Below are 17,272 nucleotides of genomic sequence, written 5' to 3' on the forward strand. Positions count from 1 at the left end.
GTATTTCAATTTTGAGGCCACTAATCACATGACCTCTAATGCAATATCCTCTTATGAAAGAGATTGTGTGGAATGGTTCAAATATTTGTCTAGTGTATAGGACATTTAGTTCTAGCACACATACCTATTACTTGGGCATTCCATCTGTTATGCATGTTTGTGGCCTAGCAGATCTTTTCAACTTTTGATGCACTTCATTGACCTTGATTTGAGTGTTTGAATGATACATTAATTTTTAGGTTGACCACCCAATTGAAGTCATTTAAAAATAGCCATTTCATCATCAGTCCCATTTGCGTCAATGATTACTACTTCTTCAAGGTACATTAGAGTGAGCTTCTTGGTCTTACACTCGCAAGCTACATTAGAGTGAGCTTCTTAGTCTTCCACTCAGTTGGTTTGCTCATAAAGGCAGTCTGAAGAACAAAATTATACCTCTAAATTTGGTGCCTCATAAAACTAAAAAGCCAATCTTTGTAGACCATCACACATCCTGAGCAGATGCAAACAACAATCTCCAAAACCATGGATTCATTAGAGTTCATTTTGTTTTAATGACATAATTTGAGGGAGCATTGTTACATCTTCCATCATGTATTGTAAGCAATCTATCAAATCCTTCTAAAATACAAGCATGAGAGTAAGTTTTTTGATGACTTGAAATCAATTTAGGAGCCCCATGCAGTGTGTGATTCAGCTCATTGTCTTATTCCAAATATACGTATAGATATATGCTTAGCTAGTTTAGTCGTTCGACATTAACAAACCCTAAACCCTAAATATACGTATAGATATATGCTTAGCTCATGGATGATACATATTGTGGATGATACATATGATCCCACCCTAGGAACACAAGTTGAGGCATTGTGATGTGAAACTACAATTGAATCATTACCATTGCCTCTATTAGTAGCAGCACCACCACAAACAACCATAGCAACATCCACATCAACGTAACCACCACCACCACCATTATCACCATCATTCTCATAATCATCACGACAATAATTTTCAAGGCAGAAACCCATGGGTAACTACTATAGAGCTAGGGTCACCATTGTGAGCTACCAAAAACCAACAAGGTGCACTAGCAAGATCTAAAGAAGAGACTCCAACTAGATAGTGAGCCCACCGCCTACAACCTATGGTCTTGGTCCATCCATATGTGGCCTAGGCCATAGGTGCCTCGTACTTTGCTTGGGCTGACCCTACGAACCCATGCCCTACTCACTAGTGCACAAAGACAGTCGGCTAGCTAGTGGGGTGTCCCGCGTCTAGCCATCCTACTAACAGGGGCATCCTAGCTCTAACTAGTCAACCAAATGCTCGTGAATGGGATCCATAGGGCCTAGGGCTAATTTTCACACCATGGAACTACAACCCTAACCCCAACCTGAGTGGTATTTCAATTTTGGTGCCACTAATCACATAACCTGTAATGCAATATCCTCTTATGAAAGAGCTAGTGTGGAATGGTTCGAATATTTGTGTAGTGTATAGCACATTTGGTTCCAGTAGACATAGTCTATTACTAGAGCACCACTTCCAAAGTTATGCATGTTTGTGGCCTAGCAAATATTTTCAACTTTTGATGCACTTTATTGACCTTGCTTTGAGTGTTTGAAAGATACTTTAATCTTAGTCTCTTTAGGTTGACCACCCAATCGGATAGTCATTTAAAAATAGTCATTTCATGGTTAGTCCCATTCGTGTCAATGATTATTACTTCTTCAAGGTGCATCAGAGTGAGCTTCTCAGTCTTCCACTCGGTTGCTTTGATCACAAAGGCTGCTTGAAGGACAAAAATATTGTACCTCTAAGTTTGGTGCCTCATATAACTAAAAGGCCAATCCTTGTAGACTATCACACATCTTGAGCAGAAGGAAACAACTGTAACACCCAAAATTTGATTTCGGATTAATAGGATTTAATTTGATTTAATTAAGTATTTTTGAGAGCATTTAAATTTAGCACTTAAATAATTTTGTGGAAAATAAAATTTATCATAAGTTTTAGAAACATGTTGTTGCATTCATGTTGGAGCACATTTTATTCTATGCTTGTTGTTTTTTATGAGAATTTATTTTGCACACAAAACTCTAGTTGGAAAATGTTTGGAAAAAGAAAACAGAAAAGATTTTTGAAAAAAAAACCCAGCCGAAACCCCCCTCACTCCCTCGGCCTAGCCCCTCTCCGGCCTGCTTACTTTTCCCCACCTTGGCCCATCCGCGGCGGCCCAGTTGGGCAGCTCACCCGCGCCCTTCTCTCCCTCCCTTTGGCTGACGCGCGGGGCCCAGCGCGCAGCGCCTTTCTTCTTCCCTGCCGTAGCCTGGTAGGTTTCGGTTGGGAGCGAAACAGAACCGAGCCCAATCTTCCCAATCTCGAAAACCCCGGGATAACTTGCCTTTCCGAGCCCTATAAATATCTCTAGCCTCGCCCGCATCCCGTTTTCCCACCGCGCCGCTGAAATTGAACCCTAGCTACCGAATTCGTCGAAGTTGGATCACGCCGTAACGTGCAGGAAGTTTCTTCCTCGTCTCCTCGCGGCCGGACCATCCTAAGCCATCCCCGACGCCCGCTAAGTGGTTAGGTGAGTCCGCGGCGAGCTCCTCTTCCCGCCGGTGTTTTTATTTCTTGAAACCGTGCTCGGAAACGAGAAGTCAACATTCTCCGGCGAGCTTTCCGGCGGCTCGCATGGCCACCGCCGCACCGGAATGCCCCTGGTGGCCGGCGCCACCGTGATTTGGTCCTGGAAGCTCGTGAACCGTCGGATCCAAGATCAAGGGCCAGGATTAGAAGATACCCTTTCATTGCGAGAATTCGTAAAGAGTCCCTGGAAAGATTGGTTAATTACCCCGCGGTCCCTGGCGCCCTGGAACAGATTACGTTTCCTTGTGTTGAAAGCATACGTTTTCGGCTAATTACAGTTTTGCCACTGATTTGGTTTTGCTCATAAAATATTCATTTTAACTCCGTTTTTGTCCATTCAAATTCCGTTGGATTCGTATTTACGATCTCTACATGTTAGAAATATTAGTTTACTGTTTTGAAACTTTTTAATTCTGCAGTAGCATTTAATTAATTATTTCTTTATAGGAAATCTTAGAAAATTCATATCTTTCACGTTTTAATTCCGATTTTCGTGAACTTTACGTTTGTGTGATCGTAGCGCTGCGTAGAATATTTTGATAAACTTTTATATTTGTTTTACCACTGTTTGGTGTAATGTTCTAATTATACCTTGTTTGCTTTGTGTATGATTGTCTCCATTGGATTGCGTGTTGTTGATTGATGTTTGGGTATAGACGGTGAGCTGTACGTTGGTGATCAAGACCAAGCTTTTGAAGACCAGCGGGCTCAGGAGAGCTTTGGTCAAGGCAAGTATAACTTGGGATCATCCTTGTTACCTATTCACTTAAGTACACATATATATCATATGCATGCTATCACCTTGTCGACCTTAGCAAAATCATAGATGATTGTTACCTGTATTCCTTGCTACCTACTTGATATGCATTTGGTGTAGATGTGCTAGTGCTTGATATAATCCATGATCTTGTAAGATGATTAATAGCTATGCAATGAACATAAAAGAATGACAAATAACTGTATGAGATCTTGTCTGTACGTGATCACCCGGGATAACAGTGCAACCATGAGGGCTATAATGGCTCTGGCTTTAGCTCAGTATGAAGCCCTTTTCTAGCTTGTTAGCGGTTACCCGAAAGGGTGGAGGGGCTGAACCGTTTTGGGTATAGTGTGGCCTCTGTCTGTATGAGTATAGGCTGCGAGTCATTGTGCCATCGGAAGGGGGGCTCTATATCTGCGCGCAAAGGAAACCTTGCGGCCCTAACTTGTTAGACGAACTTTTGAAAGGCTTCATAGTGATCCCTGCCGACCTCCCTAGGAAGGGGGTTAAGAGATTAGCTACCTCGGGCGAAAGGGTAAATCATGACTCATGGGTAAAGATGTACAACCTCTGCAGAGTGTAAAACTGGTATACTAGCCGAGCTCATGGTCAGGAGCGGCCTTGGGGACATCTACATGAAGATGATGAGCTTGTTATGTTATTATGTTCATTTGATTATTGTTTATGCTATGAGTTAATTATGCTTACACTTGATCATGTGATTAATGGATTATTTATGCTACCTTGACAATTGCTATTTAATTATGAATATGCTATCCACTATTAAAAGCTAAATGCAGTCAAACCCGTGTCAACTAATTGAGCCTCATGAACCCCTGGTTATACTTGTTGAGTACGATATGTGCTCACTCTTGCAATTTCCCAACACCTCAGGATATGATAATGAAGATGACTGGAATGAGGATTACCGTTATGAGTACTAGGTTTGGAGTCAACCAGTCAACAGTGTCCCTGTGTGGAGCTTCCGTCGAGAGCATTGTTTACATCTTGCTATCATTTATGTATAAGACTATGTGATTTCTTATGTTTCGCTATGTAATGAACACTGCAATGGTACATTTGAGATTTGTCTACTTATTTGTGCGACTATTCCTGGGGCACATATGAGTCATTTATGCATCCTATTTTATTCTTAAAATATGGGTGTGACAACAACAATCTCCAGAACCATAGATTCGGTGGAGTACATTTTTTAATGACATAATTTGAGGGAGCATTGTTATGTCTCCCATCATGTATTATAAGTCATCTATCAAATCCTTGAAAAAAACAAGCATGAGATTAAGATTTTTGATGACTTGAAATCAGTTTAGGAGCCCCATGCAGTTGAGATTTAGCTCATTGTCTTATTCCAAATATATATGCTTAGCTGTTTGAGTTGTTCCACATTGGCAAAAATGTACACAATTCAAGGATGATACATACTGTGGATGATACATATCATCCCATCCTAGGGACACAAGTGAGGCGTTGTGATGTGAATGTACAAATGAATTGTTACCATTACCTCTAGTAGTAGCAACACCATCACCACCAACCGCAACAACATCCACATCAGTGTAACCACCACTACCACCATTATCTCCATCATTCTCATAATCATCACAACAATAGTTGTTAGGGAAAAAACCTATGGGTAACTAATATAGAGGAAGGGTCACCATTGTGAGCTACCGAAAGCCAACAATATGTGCTAGTTGTATTAGAAGGGACTCCAACTGGATAGTGCGCCCACCGCCTACAACCCGTGGTCTAGGGCCATCCATATTTGGCTCAGGCCATGGGCGCCTTGTACTCCGCTTAGGCTGACCCAACCAACCCACGCCCTGCTTACTGGTGCACAAAGATAGTGGGCTAGCAAGTGGGGTGTCCCGTGTCTAGCTAGCCTACTAGCAGGGGCATCCTACCTCTCACCAGTTCACCAACAGCTCATGGATGGGATCTGTAGGGCCTAGCGGCCTATTTTCAGACCATGGCACTACAACAACCACCCGAACATGAGTGGTATTTTGATTTTTGTCCCACTAATCACATGACCTCTAATGCAATATCCTCTTATGAAAGAGATTGTGTGGAATGGTTTAAATACTTGTCTAGTGTATAGGACATTTGGTTCCAGTACACATAGTCTATTACTAGGGCACCTCTTCCAAAGTTATACATGTTTGTAGCCTAGCAAATGTTTTCAGCTTTTGATGCACTTTATTGACCTTGCTTTGAGTTTTTTAATGATACTTTAATCCCAGCCTCTTTAGGCTGACCCCTAATCAGATAAGCATATAAAAATAGCCATTTCATGACTGGTCCCATTTGTGTTAATGATTACTACTTCTTCAAGGTGCATCAGAGTGAGCTTCTCGATCTTCCACTCGGTTGGTTTGCTCACAAAGGCTTCACGAAGGACAAAAATATTGTACCTCTAAGTTTGGTGCCTCATAAAACTAAAAGGCCAATCCTTGTAGAGCATCACACATCTTAAGCAGAAGGAAACAACAATCTCCAGAACCATGGATTCAGTGGAGTACATTTTTTAATGACATAATTTTACGAAGCATTGTTATGTCTCCCATCATGTATTGTAAGCCATATATCAAATCATTCTAAAAACAAGCATGAGATTAAGATTATTGATGACTTGAAATCAATTTAGGAGCCCCATGCAGTTGAGATTTAGCTCATTGTCTTGTTCCAAATATATATGCTCAACTGTTGGAGTTCTTCCACATTGCCAAAAAAGTACACAATTCATGGATGATACATATTGTGGATGATACATATCATCCCACCATAGGGACACAAGTGAGGCATTGTGATGTGAATGTACAAATGAATTGTTACCATTACCTCTAGTACTAGCAACATCATCACCACCAACCGCAACAACATCCACATCAGTGTAACCACCACTACCACAATTATCTCCATCATTCTCATAATCATCACAACAATAGTAGTTAAGGAAAAAACCTATGGGTAACTACTATAGAGAAGGGTCACCGTTGTGAGCTACCAAAATCCAACAATATGTGCTAGTTGGATCAGAAGAGACTCGACCTCGATAGTGAGCCCACCGCTTACAACCCATGGTCTAGGTCCATCCACATGTGGCGCGGGCCATAGGTGCCTTCTACTCCACTTGGGCTATCCCAGCCAACCTACACCCTGCTCAATAGTGCACAAAGATAGTGGGGCTAGCAAGTGGGGTGTCCCAAGTCTAGGTAGCCTACTAGCAAGGGCATCCTACCTCTGACCAGTCCACCAACAGCTTGTGGATGGGATCCATAGGGCCTAGCGGCCTATTTTTAGACCATGGCACTACAACAACCACCCCAGCATGAGTGGTATTTCAATTTTTGTGCCACTAATCACATGACCTCTAATGCAATATCCTCTTATGAAAGAGATTGTGTGGAATGGTTCAAATATTTGTCTAGTGTATAGGACATTTGGTTCCAGCACGCATAGTCTAATACTTGGGCCTCTTCCAATGTTATGCATGTTTATGGCCTAGGAAATCTTTTCATCTTTTGATGCACTTTATTGACTAGCTTTTAGTGTTTGAATGATACTTTAATCTTAGCCTCTTTAGGCTGACCACCCAATTGGATAGTCATGTAAAAATAGCCATTTCATGGTTAGTCCCATTCGTGTCAATGATTACTACTTCTTCAAGGTGCATGAGACTGAGCTTCACGGTCTTCCACTTGGTTGGTTTGCTCACAAATGCTGCCTAAAGGACAAAATATTGTACCTCTAAGGCCAATCCTTGTAGACCATCACACATCTTGAATAGAAGGAAACAACAAACTCGAGAACCATGGATTCGGTTGAGTACATTTTGTTGTAGTGACATATCCTTAGGGAGCATTGTTATGTCTCCCATCATGTATTGTAAGCCATCTATCAAATCCTTCAAAAACAAGCATGAGAGTAAGATTTTTGATGACTTGAAATCAATTTAGGAGCCCCGTGCAGTTTGATTCAGCTCATTGTCTTGTTCCAAATATACATATAGATATATGCTCAGCTGTTTGAGTTGTTCCACATTACCAAAAATGTACACAATTTGAGGATGATACATATTGTGGATGATACATATCATCCCACCCTAGGGACACAAGTTGAGGCGCTGTAATGTGAATGTACAATTGAATCATTACCATTACCTCTAGTAATAGCAACATCACAACCATCAACCATAATAACACTATATGAGAATAACCACCACCACTACCATTATCACCATCATTCTCAAAGTTATAACAAAAATAATTTTCAAGGCAGAAACCCACTGGTAATTACTATAGAGCAAGGGTCACTATTGTGAGCTACCGAAAGCCAACAACATCGGCTAGTAGGATGAGAAGAGACTCCAACTGGATAGTTAGCCCACCGCCTACAACCCGTGGTCTAGGTCCATCCACATAAGGCCCAGGCCATAGGTCCCTTGTACTCCACTTGGGCTAACCTAGCCAACCTATGCCCTGCTCACTGGTGCACAAAGATAGTGGGCTAGCAAGTGGGGTGTCCCGTGTCTAGCTAGCCTACTAGCAGGGGCATCCTACCTCTGACCAGTCCACCAATAGCTCGTGGATGGAATTCATAGAGACTAGCGGCCTATTTTTAGACCATGGCACTACAACAACCACCCCAACATGAGTGGTATTTTGATTTTTGTGACACTAATCACATGGCCTCTAACGCAATATCCTCTTATGAAAGATATTGTGTGGAATGGTTCAAATATTTGTCTAGTGTATAGGACATTTGGTTCTAGTACACATAGTCTATTACTTAGGCACCTCTTCCAAAGTTATGCATGTTTGTGGCATAGCAAATCTTTTCAACTTTTGATGCACTTTATTGACCTTGCTTTGAGTGTTTGAATGATACTTTAATCTTAGCCTCTTTAGGTTGACCTCCCAATCGGATAGTCATATAAAAATAGCCATTTCATGGTCAGTCCCATTCGTGTCAATGATTACTACTTCTTCAAGGTGCATTAGACTGAGCTTCATGGTCTTCCACTTGGTTGGTTTGCTCATTAAGGCTGCCTAACAAACAAAATATTGTACCTCTAAGTTTGGTGCCTTAAAAAAACTAAAAAGCCAATCTTTGTGGACCGTCACACATCCTAAGCAGATGGAAACAACAATCTCCAAAACCATGGATATTGTTGAGTACATTTTGGTTTAATGACATAATATGAGAGAGCATTGTTATGTCTCCCATCACATATTGTAAGCCTTCTATCAAAACCTTCTAAAAAACAAGCATGAGAGTAAGATTTTTGATGACTTGAAACCATTTTAAAAGCCCCATGAATTTGTGATTTAGCTCATTGTCTTGTTTCAAATATACATATAGATATGTGCTCAACTGTTTGAGTTATTCCACATTGCCAAAATGTAGACATATCATAGATGATACATATTGTGGATGATACATATCATCCCACCCTAGGAACACAAGTTGAGGCATTGCCATTACCTCTAGTAGTAGTAGCACCACCACCACCAACCGTAGCAACATCCACATCAGCATAACCACCACCACCACCATTATCACCATCATTCTCACAATGATCATGACAATAATTTTCGAGGCAGAAACCCACATGTAACTACTATAGAGCTAGGGTCACCATTGTGAGCTACCAAAAGCCAAAAAGTTGCGCTAGCAGGATCTGAAGAAGAGACTCCAACTAGATAGTGAGCCCACCACCTAAATCCCATGGTCTAGGTCCATCCATCTATGGCATGGGCCATAGGTGCTTCGTACTCCGCTTGGGCTGACCCAGCCAACCCACACTCTGCTCACTGGTGCACACAGACAGTGGGTTAGCCAGTGGGGTGTCCTGCATCTAGCTAGCCTACTAGCAGGGGCATCCATCCTTTGACTTGTCCACCAGTAGGTCGTGGATGGGATCCATAGGGCTTAGAGACCAATTTTTAGACCATGGAACTACAACAACTATCGCTACATGAGTGGTATTTTGATTTTGGTTCCACTAATCACATGACCTCTAATGCAATATCCTCTTATGAAAGAGATTGTGTGGAATGGTTCAAATATTTGTCTAGTGTATAGGACATATGGTTCTAGTAGGCATAGTCTATTACTTGGGCACCTCTTCCAACCGTTATGCATGTTTGTGGCCTAGCAAATCTTTTCAACTTTTGATACACTTTATTGACCTTGCTTTGAGTGTTTGAATGATACTTTTATCTTATCTTATTTAGGTTGACCATGCATTTGGATAGTCATTTAAAAATAGCAATTTCATGGTCAGTCCCATTTGTGTCAATGATTACTACTTCTTCAAGGTGCATGAGACTGAGCTTCTCGGTCTTCCACTCGGTTGGTTTGCTCACAAAGGTTGCCTTAAGGACAAAAATATTGTACCACTAAGTTTGGTGCCTCATAAAACTAAGAAACCAATCTTTGTAGACTGTCATACATCCTGAGCAGATGGAAACAACGATCTCCAAAACCATGGATTTGGTGGAGTACATTTTGTTTTAATGACATAATTTGAGGGAGCATTGTTATGTGTCCCATCACTTATTGTAAGCCATCTGTCAAATTCTTCTAAAAAGCAAGCATAAGAGTAAGATATTTGATGACTTGAAATCATTTTAGGAGTCCCATGCAGTTGTGATTCAACTCATTGTCTTGTTCCAAATATACATATAGATATATGCTCAGTTGTTTGAGTTGTTCCACGTTGCCAAAATGTACACATATTGTGGATGATACATATCATCCCGCCCTAGAGACACAAGTTGAGGCGCTATGATGTGAACGTACAATTGATTCTTCATGATTACCTCTTGTAGTAGCAGCACCACCACCAACCGTGGCAACATCCACATCAGTGTAACCACCACCACCATTATCACCATCAGTCTCATAATCATCATGACAAAATTTTCAAGGCAGAAACCCATAGGTATACTATAGAGCTAGGGTCACCATTGTGAGGTACCAAAAGCCAACAAGGTGTGCTAGCAGGATCTGAAGAAGAGACTCCAACTAGATAGTGAGCCCACTGCCTACAACCTGTGGTCTAGGTCCATCCATATGTGGCCTGGGCCATAGGTATAGATAGATGCTCAACTGTTTGAGTTGTTGCACATTGCCAAAATGTACACAATTTGAGGCACTATGATGTGAACAATTAAATCATTACCATTACCTTTAGTACTACTAGCACCACCACCACGAACTGTAGCAATATCCGCATCAGCATCACCACCACCACCATTATCACCATCATTCTCATAATCAGCACGATAATACTTTTTGATGCAGTTGTGGTTTAGCTCATTGTCTTGATGCAAATATACATATAGATAGATGCTCCGCTGTTTGAGTTATTCCACATTGCCAACATGTGCACATATCATGGATGATACATATTGTGGTTGACACATATCATGCCACCCTAGGGACACAAGTTGATGTGTCATGATGTGAACATTTGAATCATTACCATTACCTTTAGTAGCACCTAAACCACCACTGCCGACAGTAGCAACATCTGTATCAACATCATCATCATCACCACCACAACCACCATTGTCACCATCATTCCCATAATCATCTTGATAATAATTTTCAAGGCAAAAACCCACAACAAACTGCTATATAGAGCCAACATCATCATTGTGAGCCATCGAAAGCCAATGAGGTGTGCCAGCTAGATCTAAAGGAGAGACTCCAAGTGGATAGTAAGCCCACCATCTATGCCACGGGACACCTAGACACTAACCCTTTGTAAGCTTGGACAGTGAGCTGAGGAGACAATATCGCTGAGCTTCTAGGGGCCATGGAATAAGATGCGAAAGAAGCGGTGCTCGGTGAGCTAGATGAACATGCTAGCGGATGGTAGTGCAAGGTCCAGAAACCCTAGGTCAAGCTTAATCCCTCCAGTCTTCATGATGTAGGGCAGCTGGATGACTCCTCTCTCTTACTACCTTGCTCCTCTCTCTATGGCATAGTAGAGCAGCATCGCCACTCTCAAGAAGATAACCTCCGCCATCGTAGCTACCTACACTGGTGAGGATCAGATCTACGCAATCCTCAATGATCTCCATGGCTCATCCTTCTTAGTCTATATACCACTACTAAGGCCACGTGGTCCTAAGCTCTTTGTAGATGGCACACGAGTGTCCTATCCTTTGGACTTTTGCAGCCACATAGGTGCTCTTTAGTGTCTCACTTTCACTAGGATGGCCTAATATCTCCTATACACTTTAGCAAGTCTATCTTCATATGCATGACCCAAGGGAGCCTCATCTTGTCACTCTCAAGTGGATTATGCACTACGTCTGCAACATGATGCATGCATATGGCCTTGTTTGTACACCCATGTTCTCAGTCTAATTTGGTTGTTTACTCTGATGTTGATTGGGTGGGATGCCCTGACATCCATTGCTCAACCTTCGGCTATGTAATGTTTCTTGATGACAATATGGTCTTGTGGTCATCCAATCACTAGAATATAGTGTCTCGCTCTAGTGCTGAGGCTAAGTATCGAGTGGTCACCAATGCTGTTGCTAAAGTCATCTAGCTATGCCAACTCTTGTCTGAGCTGCACAATCCTCTATGCAAGACAACTCTAATGTACTGTGATAATTTCAACATAGTCTACATGTCCTGCAACCTTGTCCAGGACTAGTGCACCAAACATGTGGAGATTTACCTACACTTTGTTTTGGAGCGGGTTGCACTTGGTCATGTTCATGTCCTTCATGTCTCTATGGCATCCTAGTTTACCAACATCTTCAGCAAGGGGCATCCATTATTAGTCTTTATGGAGTTCTGGTCCAGTCTTAATGTTTGTTCCACTTATGATGTGTCACACCCCAAAATTCCTTCTTTGGGATATGACTAAGAAAACACTAAAAACAAAGCCAAACATTTTATTATTTTATAAAATGTTCCATTATGTTGTCAACATTCTAGATAGTGAAAATGTGAGTTTCTAAAATTTTTGCAATACAACTTAGTTGTTTGTTGCATTCCTGCCTTTGCACTGTGTTTTTGTGTAGAAAATAAATTTAAATGTTTTCAAATATGCCTAGGTTGATCCCAATTTCATCTTCCCAAATTATCAAAAGTATTTTGCCAACATCCTACAAAATTCTAGCATGACACGTTCTCATTTTATCTCCTATTTTTGTTTCTCAAGATATTGGTTATTTTGGAGTCCACAAATTATTTGGACCAATCTTTTATTGTCTCTCATCCATTCATCCAGTCCATCATGAGAACCTATACTTCTTCTCTCTTTCCACTAACGGATCAAGCCGAGTGTTTTCTCTTGTTTTGGGCCAAGTCCAAACCACCTTTCACCTCTCTCCCACACCATCTCCTCTTTTCCACTAGTCTTCCTTTACTCATATGCAGAAAACAATGACATTAGTTCTCCACTTAATCACATGGTCTCATCTCTTCCTAAATGTCCTCTTTACTCCGTTATATTCAACTTTCTCTCAAACGTAGGAGTAAAGGACAGCCATGCAACTTCAATTGCTGTTGCCCACGTCAATCTCTTATCCTCATGCAAAAATATGTGCACCTATTAATTCCTCTCTTAATCCACTCTTAATGCCATCCTTTCACTCCCCCAGTTTTCTCAATCTCGTGAAATACAGCAGCAGCCCCACTATTCTCCATACCGACCACCTTATCCCTCTCTCATGCAAAAATAATTGCAATACATAATACTTCTCCTTAATCACATACTTCACTTGTCTCCTCCTCATTTGCATGCACAAAAGAGCAGCACATCTCTTCCTTGTGGCGCATCCTCCTCATTCCTCTAATGCAAGAAATAGGAGCATCAAATACCTCCTCTCTTAATTCCCATTTTACTCCATCGTTTCCTCAAATCATCAATTGCATGCATGCTGAAATTAAACCAGCAGCCTCCCTCTTAACCTACTCTGCATCGTCCCACTCTCCTCTCATGCAAAAATATGGTAACACCTCTCTATAATTCTCTTCACACAACGCCATTTAGACCACTGGTTTTGCTTCAATTGCATGCATGCAGCAGCAATATTATGTGATGCTGCTGCCCCTCTTTTCTTGGTGGCGCCTCTTTTCTCCCTTCCCCATGCAACATAATTCCTCTCTTAATTTCTATGAGTCCATCAAATTCACCTCTAAAACAGTGTATGCAATGGGTCTCTTTCTTTTCCCTTGCGCAGCTCCCTACCTCTCATGCAAGAAAATGACAAACCAAATCAATTCCTTTCTCTCTTAATTTTCTAAACCACTCTTTACTCCATCTCTTCAAGCTTATGCATGCAGCCATATGTCCTTTCCTTCTCATGCATAAAACAGCAGCGTCATATAAATCATCTCTCTTAATTCTCTTGGTCACGCCTCTCTTAACCACACCCCTTCTTAACACCTCCGGTTTCCTCTCCATTAGTTCACAAAATTAGGAGTGGTTGCACTCACCTCTCCCTGGTCGACATCTTCCTTATTCCTGCTAACACCCATTTGTCTCCCCCTCATGCAAAATAACATCAACACTTAGTACTCCTCCTTAATCTCCCTCCTATTTTTGTGCAATTACTCAAATGAAAGGCATGACCAGTCATGGATTATGTCATCATTCTTCTACTGCTCCCACGCCCTCTCTACTCCCATGCAAAATAGATGCACAAAATTACTTTGCCCCATAATTTACTAGGCATGCACAATTCTCTTAAGAATGCTTCTTCATTCCATCAATTTATTTCTTTCTCTTCATTATACAAGCATGCAGCAGCAATGCTTGCTCTCCTTTCACTCACAAACTATCAGATGGCGCCTGCCCTCTGTCCCTCAAATAAAATAACAGCAGCCCTCACCTTTAATTCCTTTCATAAGCTCCCTTTTCATTCAACTTTAACACTCTCTAAATGCAAAGAATGGAAGCAGGTGAAACAGACCCTCCCTCCTCTTATTCTCACGCATAAACCATGCAGCACACCTCTCTTCATTCCCCTCCTAATAACTCCATTTAATCACACTCCATTTGCATGCCTCCATGCAGCAAAAGGGCAGCCATATATTCCCCTCTTTCTCTCCCTCACGCACACCATCAGCAGGGCGCCTCCTCCTATTCTCCTCTCTCCCTCACACCACCACCAGAGTAACAGCCCCCTCCATCTTCCTCTCCCTTCCCCATGGCAGCATCTCCAACTTCCTCAGTTGTTCATCCACCAAAAATGGAGCCCCCACGCAGCAGCGGTTCCATTTTGCCGCTGCGTGATTTACCTCATCGCCAGAAAACTTGACACCATGCCATGGTAAGGAGATCATCCTTCTGTGTTCTTCAATATGAAAATGATCTTCAGTTCATCCTCTTTGTGGTCATGATACCCAGATCTTGAACGCTACATGGAAGAAACTCCGGTGTGCTCGAACCTATATCAACACCCCACTGATTGTTGTCGTCTTCGCTGCTGTACAGTGAGTGGTGAGGCCATCCCTTCCCCCTTCCCTCTTTGATCCTGCTGCTCGTGCCCCTTCTCATCAACCTCTTTTGATCTCTCATGTTGCATGATTATCTTCGAAGTGGAATTGGCGCTGCTCCGATGATCGCAGACCCTGTCATCACCCATAGTCGATGTCGGCCACCGTCAACTTCGTCTCCTGCTACAACTAACCCTGATGTGAGGACCACCATCATGTTCTCCATCTTGTTAATATGTTATTCCTTATAGAACACATGCCATAATCTGCGTGTGGTCGAATTCCAGCAATGTTTTCTAACAATCATGTCTCTGCCCCTCGTGGACAGCAATGCTGCTGCCGGTTACCGTTCACATTCCCAGTGATCCAGGCCTCCAGTCATCAAACCCTTTGATCATGATATAGCCCTTGATGTTGTACACACCTCTGTAAATCAGTTTGGTCATAGGACCAGCGATACCGGAGTTATTGATATCATCATGCTTGCTGCTCCTGCATCCTTGCAGCAGCATTGTTTCCGATTGGCATGCATGTTCCATAAGATCCTTTCCTCCAATCATCAAATCCTTTGAAAATGATATTCGTCATGAAGTTGAACATGTCCTTGCCAAATTTCATCACCATAGAGCCTAACACAAAAGAGTTATAAATGTTCTTGTGCATGATGTCCCTGCTGCCCCGCATTAGCATTCCTGTTGGTTGGCACTATCGCTCCAGTGACCGTGTCCTTCAACCATAGTGTGTTTTGTACCTTTGCACACACCCCTGAGAAATTCCATGGTAATAGAATTCAAGATGAAAGAGATATCATTGTCTTTTCGGTTTTCTGTTGTCTCTGCTATTTCAGCAGTGTTGCGCCTCTGTTTGGTAGTGATGTTCCCCATAATACATTAGTAAAATCATCAAACCATTCATACAGCATATGTGTCCTATCCTTGCACATGCCTCTGCAAAGTTTCATGGCTATAGGATCAAATATGGAAGAGATATGATCCTATCTTTTGCTCACTGTCCCTGCTGCCCCACAGCAGAGTTCCAGCTGGTTGGCATGCATATTCCAAAATGTTCCAACATTCCGGTGACTGTGTCCTTCGACCACAATATGTATTATATTGTTGCACATGTCCATGACCATAGGATTAAAGATAAAAGAGAAATGTTTCTATCTTGTGCTTGCTGTCCCTGCTGTCCTGCAGCCGCGTTGAGACAAGTTGGCATGTGTGTTCTCGATGAATCGCCACTCTAGTGGTCATGCCCTTTGATCATAGTGTATATCAAATATTTATACACATCTCTGCAAGTTTTCTTGTTCATATGAGCCACAATGCCCAAAATATAAGCATCATCGTGTCGCTGCTCCTGTCATGCCAACAGCCACGCAGTACCATCTTGCAATCTCGTTCCCCGACTATCCGATAGTCAAAACATCATGTTATTTTGCTACAACATACTTCATACAGTCCACAACAAGCCCACAAAAATGATCTCAATTTGGTGATGCTAAGACCATGTTCCTTGTAATCATAACCACCACTGTCCGCCACTGGGTTTGCTCAACCGGTGTGCAAATCGTCAACATCGTGCTTCCCTTTTATGTAACATTTCATCCGTGCAGCCACTAGTCATAATATGTTCCATGTATCCTCTTCACAAATCCATAGTCATCAACAAATCATCTATAGATCCTTGTGCTCCATAAATCTTGCGTCCATGTCCATCATGTTTACTCTAATCCTATCATTTATCGAACCTTCTAGTCTCTATCTGATATATCTTTTAATCACGACTTTTATGTTAGTTGTTTTTGCGCTCAACAATTGTAGTTGCAAGTTCTACGTGTTTAAAACATTTATCCTATTTTGTAATGCTTGGTGTACTGTTTTTAGGTTCTTGTGATGCTTGTACCAGTTGATTGCTAACGTTAGAAGAGGGGCTCTACAAGGATGATCAAGAAGTTGGATAGCAAGAATTTGGAAGGCAAGTGTAACATGAGTTTCCCTTGTTACCTAATAACTATTTAATAACCTCTTCATGTGCATGTGTCTAATATGATAAACCCCTAAGGACTTTACCTAGAACTTTTGTTATCCTGAATCCCTTGTTACCATGGGTTATGCATATGGGTAGTTTTGCTTAGTCTGTAATCACCAAACAATATAATGTTAATCTTGACTAATGGATTATGTAATCAATGATAAAATGATGCTTTTTATCAACATGGATATAAGGGGGCTAGAGCATTGAGCCTTTTTGGGTGCTCTAGTCTGCCCTCCGTAAGGACTGAATCTTAAAGCGGCCACCCAGGATTTACCGTACAACCATGAGAGCTACATGGCTCTGGCTTTAGCTCAGTAAACTGAA

The 17,272-nt window shown here is 41.7% G+C and overlaps 1 long non-coding RNA gene across 1 annotated transcript; it reads left to right on the forward strand.

Moving 5' to 3' along the window:
• Positions 14,657–16,076, forward strand: LOC110429866. Its single transcript, XR_002447049.1, has 4 exons — positions 14,657–14,745; positions 14,823–14,915; positions 15,015–15,111; positions 15,240–16,076. It is a non-coding gene; the product is annotated as an uncharacterized LOC110429866 (long non-coding RNA).

The sequence above is a fragment of the Sorghum bicolor genome, chromosome 8 (genome assembly GCF_000003195.3).
Source record: "Sorghum bicolor cultivar BTx623 chromosome 8, Sorghum_bicolor_NCBIv3, whole genome shotgun sequence".
Lineage (NCBI taxonomy): Eukaryota > Viridiplantae > Streptophyta > Magnoliopsida > Poales > Poaceae > Sorghum > Sorghum bicolor.